Source organism: Lipotes vexillifer, unplaced genomic scaffold (assembly GCF_000442215.2).
Source record: "Lipotes vexillifer unplaced genomic scaffold, Lipotes_vexillifer_v1.1 scaffold1098, whole genome shotgun sequence".
Classification (NCBI taxonomy): domain Eukaryota; kingdom Metazoa; phylum Chordata; class Mammalia; order Artiodactyla; family Lipotidae; genus Lipotes; species Lipotes vexillifer.
The window spans coordinates 991,710-998,670 of NW_006798559.1; positions in this window are offsets into that span (position 1 = coordinate 991,710).

A 6,961-nucleotide genomic window follows, 5' to 3' on the forward strand; every position below is an offset into this window, starting at 1 on the left:
GGAAAGTAAATAGTCAATTAAGTGCAGGAAGTGCAGAGAGTCGCATACAGGATAAATCCAAGGAGAAACACGTCAAGACACATATTAATCAAACTATCAAAAATTAAGTACAAAGAAAATATATTAAAAGCAGCAAGCAACAAATAACATAAAAGGAATTCCCATTAAGTTAACAGATGATCTTTCAGCAGAAAATCTGCAAGCCAGAAGGGAGTGGCAGGACATATTTAAAGTGATGAAAGGGAAAAACCTAAAACCAAGATTACTCTACTCAGCAAGGATCTCATTCAGATTCAATGGAGAAATTAAAACCTTCACAGACAGATGGAGAGATATACCATGTTATTGGATTGGAAGAATCAACATTGTGAAAATGACTATACTACCCAAAGCAATCTACAGATTCAGTGCAATCCCTACTAAACTACCAATGGTATTTTTCACAGAACTAGAACAAAAAATTTCAAAATTTGTATGGAAAAATGCCAAATAGAAAAAGCAATCTTGAGAAAGAAAAATGGAGCTGGAGGAAGCAGGCTCCCTGACTTCAGATTATACTACAGAGCTACAGTAATCAAGACAGTATGGTACTGACACAGAAACAGAAATGTAGATCAATGGAACAGGATAGAAAGCCCAGAGATAAACCCACGCACATATGGTCACCTTATCTTTGATAAAGGAGGCAAGAATATACAAGGGAGAAAAGATAGACTCTTCAATAAGTTGTGCTGGGAAAACTGGACAGCTACATGAAAAGGATGAAATTAGAACACTCCCTAACACCATACACAAAAATAAACTCAAAATGGATTAAAGACCTAAATGTAAGCCCAGACACTATAAAACTCTTAGAGGAGGGCTTCCCTGGTGGCGCAGTGGTTGAGAGTCCGCCTGAAGATGCAGGGGACGTGGGTTCGTGCCCCGGTCCGGGAGGATCCCACATGCTGTGGAGTGGCTGGGTCCGTGAGCCATGGCCACTGGGCCTGCACGTCTGGAGCCTGTGCTCCACAGAGGGAGAGACCACAACAGTGAGAGGCCCGCATACCACAAAAAAACAAAAACAAAAACAAAAAAACACCTCTTAGATGAAAACATAGGCAGAACACTCTATGACATAAATCACAGTAAGATCCTTTTTGACCCACCGCCTAGAGAAATGGAAATTAAAAAAAAAAAAGAAATGGGACCTAATGAAACTTAGAAGCTTTTGCACAGCAAAGGAAACCATAAACAAGATGGAAAGACAACCCTCAGAATGGAAGAAAATATTTGCAAATGAAGCAACTGAGAAAACATTAATCTCCAAAATATACAAGCAGCTCATGCAGCTCAATATCACAGAAACAAACAACCCAATCCAAAAATGGGCAGAAGACCTAAATAGACATTTCTCCAATGAAGATATACAGATTGCCAACAAACATATGAAAGGACACTCAACAAGTCAGAATGGCCATCATCAAAAAATCTACAAACAATAAATGCTGGAGAGGGTGTGGAGAAAAGGAAACTCTGTTGCACTATTGGTGGGAATGTAAATGGATACAGCCACTATGGAGAACAGTATGGAGGTTCCTTAAAAAACTAGAACTACCATACGACCCAGCAATCCTACTATTGGGCATATACCCTGAGAAAACCATAATTCAAAAAGAGTCATGTACCACAATGTTAATTGCAGATCTACTTAAAATAGCCAGGAGGTGGAAGCAACCTAAATGTCCATTGACAGATGAATGTATAAAGAATTTTTGGCACATATATACAGTGGAATATAACTCAGCCATATAAGGGGAAAAAATTGAGTTATTTGTATTGAGGTGGATGGACCCAGAATCTGTCATACACAGTGAAGTAAGTCAGAAAGAGAAAAACAAGCACTGTATGCTAACACATATATATGGAATCTAAAAAATAAATAAATAAAAAGGTTCTGAAGAACCTAGGGACAGGACAGGAATAAAGACACAGATATAGAGAATGGACTTGAGGACACAGAGAAGGGTAAGGGTAAGATGGGACGAAGTGAGAGAGTGGCATGGACTTATATATACTACCAAATGTAAAACCGATAGCTAGTGGGAAGCAGCCGCATATCACAGGGAGATCAGCTCAGTGCTTTGTGACCAACTAGAGGGGTGGGATAGGGAGGGCAGGAGGGACATGCAAGAGGGAGGAGATAAGGGGATATATGTGTATGTATAGCTGGTTCACTTTGTTATAAAGCAGAAACTAAGACACCATTGTAAAGCAATTATACTCAAATAAAGATGTTAAAAAACAAACAAACAAAAAAATCCTTTACAGACAAGCCAAAGCTAAGATAATTCAGCGCTACCAAACCAGCTTTACAACAAATGCTAAAGGAACTTCTCTAGCCAGGAAACACAAGAGAAGGAAAAGACCTACAATAACAAACCCAAAACAATTAAGAAAATGGTAATAGGACCATACATATCAAAAGTTACACTAAATGTAAATGGATTAAATGTTCCAACCAAAAGAGTAGACTGGCTGAATGGATACAAAAACAAGACCTGTATATATATTGTCTACAAGAGATCCACTTCAGACCTAGGGACACATACAGACTGAAAGTGAGGGGATAGAGAAAGAGATTCCAAGCAAGTGGAAATCAAAAGAAAGCTGGAGTAGCAGTTCTCATATCAGACAAAATTGACGTTAAAATAAAGACTATTGGAAGAGACCTTCAAGATGGCGGAGGAATGAGACATGGAGATCACCTTCCTCCCCTCAAATACATCAAAAATACATCTCTATGTGGAACAACTCCTACAGAACACCTACTGAATGCTGGCAGAAGACCTCAGACTTCCCAAAAGGCAAGAAACTCCCCATGTACGTGGGTAGGGCAAAAGAAAAAGGGAAAAACAGAGACAAAAGAATAAGGACAGGACCTGCACCTCTGGGAGGGGGCTGTGAAGGAGGAAAACTTTCCACACACTAGGAAGCCCCTTCACTGATGGAGACAGGGCTTGGCAGGGGGGAAGCTTCAGAGCCACGGAAGAGAGCTCAGCAATAGGGGTGTAGGGGGCAAAGTGGAGAGATTCCTGTACAGAGGATCAGTGCTGACCAGGCCTCACCAGCCTGAGAGGTTTCTCTGCTCACCTACTGGGGTGGTAGGGTGCGGAGCTGAGGCTTGGGCTTCAGAGGTCAGATGCCAGGGAGAGGACTGTGGTTGGCTCATGAACACAGCATGAATGGGGCTAGTGCACCACAGCTAGCCAGAAGGGAGCCTGAGAAAAAATCTGGTACTCCATAAGAGGCAAGAGACTATTGTTTTGGGGTGTGCGAGGAGAGGGGATTCAGAGCACCACCTAAATGAGCATCAGAGATGGGCGCAAGCTGCGGCTATCAGCATGGACCCCAGAGATGGGCATGAAACGCTAATGCTGCTGCTGCAGCCACCAAGAAGCCTGTGTGCAAGCATAGGTCACTATCCACACTTCCCCGCCCAGGAGCTGTGCAGCCTGCCACTGCCAGGGTCCCATGATCCAGGGACAACTTCCCTGGGAGAACACACGACACGCCTCAGGCTGTTGCAACGTCATGCTGGCCTCTGCCACTGCAGGCTTGCCCCACATTCCATACCCCTCCTTCCCCAAAGAGTGAGCCAGAGCCCCCTAATCAGCTGCTCCTTTAAACCTGTCCTGTGTGGGCGGGGAACAGATGCCCTCAGGCGAGCTACATGCAGAGGTGGAGCCAAATCCAAATCTGAACCGCAGGAGCTGTGAAAACAAATAAGGGAAAGGGAAATCCCTCCCAGCAGCCTCAGGAGCAGCGATTAAATCTCCACAATCAACTTGATGTACCTTGCATCTGTGGAATACCTGAATAGGAAACGAATCATCCCAAAATTGAGGTGGTGGTCTTTGGGAGCAACTGTAGACTTGGGGTTTGCTTTCTGCATCTAATTATTTTCTGGTTTTATGTTCATCTTAATTTAGTATTTAGAGTTTATTATCATTGGTAGATTTGTTTATTGATTTGGTTACTCTCTTCCTTTTTTTAAACTTTAATATAGATATATATGTATTTTTTTCCTTTTTCTCTTTTTGTGAGTGTGTATGTGTATGCTTCTTTGTGTGATTTTGTCTGTATAGCTTTTCTTTTACCATTTGTCCCAGGGTTCTGTCTGTCCTTTTTTTTTATTATTACTTTTTAATTTTAATAACTTTATTTTATTTATTTATTTATTTATTTATTTCTGTTTTTCTCCCTTTTCTTCTGAGCCAAGTGACTGACAGTGTCTTGGTGCTCTGGCTGGGTATCAGGCTTGTGCCTCTGAGCAGGGAGAGACAAGTTCAGGACATTGGTCTACCAGGGACCTCCCAGCTCCATGTAATATCAAATGGTGAAAGCTCTCCCAGAGATCTCCATGTCAACACTAAGACCCAGATCCACTGAACGACCGGCAAGCTACAGTGCTGGACAACCTATGCCAAACAACTGGCAAGCCAGGAACACAACCCCACCCATTAGCAGAGAGGATGCCTAAAATCATAATAAGGTCACAGACACCTCAAAACACAATACCAGATGCAGGCCTGCCCATGAGAAGGACAAGATCCAGCCTAATCCACCAGAACACAGGCATTAGTCCCCTCCACCAGGAAGCCTACACAACCCACTGAACCAAACTTACCCACTGGGGGCACATGCCAAAAACAATGGGAACTACAAACATGCAGCCTGCAAAAAGGAGACCCCCCAAGCACAGTAAGTTAAGCAAAATGAGAAGACAGAGAAACACATAGCAGATGAAGGAGCAAGGTAAAAACCCACCAGACCAATCAAATGAAGAGGAAAGAGGCAGTCTACCTGAAAAAGAATTCAGAGTAATGTTAGTAAAGATGATCCAAAATCTTGGAAATAGAATGGAGAAAATACAAGAAACGTTTAACAAGGACTAAGAAGAAGTAAAAAGAAAACAAACAGAGATGAACAACACAATAAATGAAATTTAAAATTCTCTAGAAGGGATCAATAGCAGAATAACTGAGGCAGAAGAATGGATAAGTGACCTGGAAGATAAAATAGAGAAAATAACTACTGCAGAGCAGAATAAAGAAAAAAGGATGAAAAGAATTGAGGAGAGTCTCAGAGACCTCTGGGACAACATTAAATGCATCAACATTCGAATTATAGGGGTCCCAGAAGAAGAAGAGAAAAAGAAAGGGACTGAGAAAATATTTGAAGAGATTATAGTTGAAAACTTCCCTAATACGGGAAAGGAAATCGTCAGTCAAGTCCAGGAAGTACAGAGAGTCCCATACAAGATAAATCCAAGGAGAAACACACCAAGACACATATGAATCAAACTATCAAAAATTAAATACGAAGAAAAAATATTAAAAGCAGCAAGGGAAAAACAATAAATAACATACAAGGGAATCCCCATAAGGTTAACAGCTGATCTTTCAGCAGAAACTCTGCAAGCCAGAAGGGAGTGGCAGGACATATTTAAACTGATGAAAGGGAAAAGCCTAAAACCAAGATTACTCTACCCAGCAAGGAGCTCATTCAGATTCGATGGAGAAATTAAAGACTTTACAGACAAGCAAAAGCTAAGAGAATTCAGCACCACCAAACCAGCTTTACAACAAATGCTAAAGGAACTTCTCTAGGCAGGAAACACAAGAGAAGGAAAAGACCTACAATAACAAACCCAAAACAATTAAGAAAATGGTAAAAGGAACATACATTTCAATAAATACCTTAAAATTAAGTGGATTAAATGCTCCAACCAAAAGATATAGACTGGATGAATGGATACAAAAACAAGACCCATAAATATGTAGTCTACAAGAGACCCACTTCAGACCTTGGAACACATACAGACTGAAAGTGGAGGGATGGAAAAATATATCCCATGCAATGGAAATCAAAAGAAAGCTGGAGTAGCAATTCTCATATCAGGCAAAATAGACTTTAAAATAAAGACTATTACAAGAGACAAAGAAGGACTCTAGATAATGATCAAGGGATCATTCCGAGAAGAAGATATAACAACTGTAAATATTTATGCAGCCAATATAGGAGCACCTCAATACATAAGGCAAACACTAACAGCCATAAAAGGGGAAATTGACTATCATAGTAAGGAACTTTAACACCCCACTTTCACCAATGGACAGATCATCCAAAATGAATATAATTAAGGAAACACAAGGTTGAATGATACATTACACAAGATGGACTTAATTGATATTTATAGGGCATTTTATCCAAAAACAACAGAATAAACTTTCTTCTCAAGTGCTCATGAAAAATTCTCCAGGATAGACCATATATTGGGTCAAAAATCAAGCCTTGGTAAATTTAAGAAAATTGAAATCGTATCAAGTATCTTTTCTGACCACAATGCTATGAGACCAGATATCAATTACTGGAAAAATCTGTAAAAAATACAAACAAATGGAGGCTAAACAATACACTACTAAATACCCAAGAGATCACTGAAGAAATCAAAGACGAAATCGAAAAATACCAGAAACAAATGACAATGAAAACACGATGACCCAAAACCTATGGGATGCAGCAAAAGCAGTTCTAAGAGGGAAGTTTATAGCAATAAAATCCTACCTCAAGACACAAGAGACACCTCAGATAAATAGCCTAAGCTTACACATAAAACAATTAGAGAGAGAAGAACAAAAAAACCCCAGAGTTAGCAGAAGCAAAGAAGTCATAAAGATCAGATCAGAAATAAATGAAAAAGAAATGAAGGCAACGATAGCAAAGATCATTAAAACTAAAAGCTGGTTCTTTGAGAAGATAAACAAAATTGATAAACTATTGCCCAGACTCATCAAGAAAAAAAGGGAGAAGACTCAAAATCAATAGAATTAGAAATGAAAAATGCGAAGTAAGAACTAACACTGCAGAAATACAAAAGATCATGAGAGATTACTACAAGCAACCATATGCCAATAAA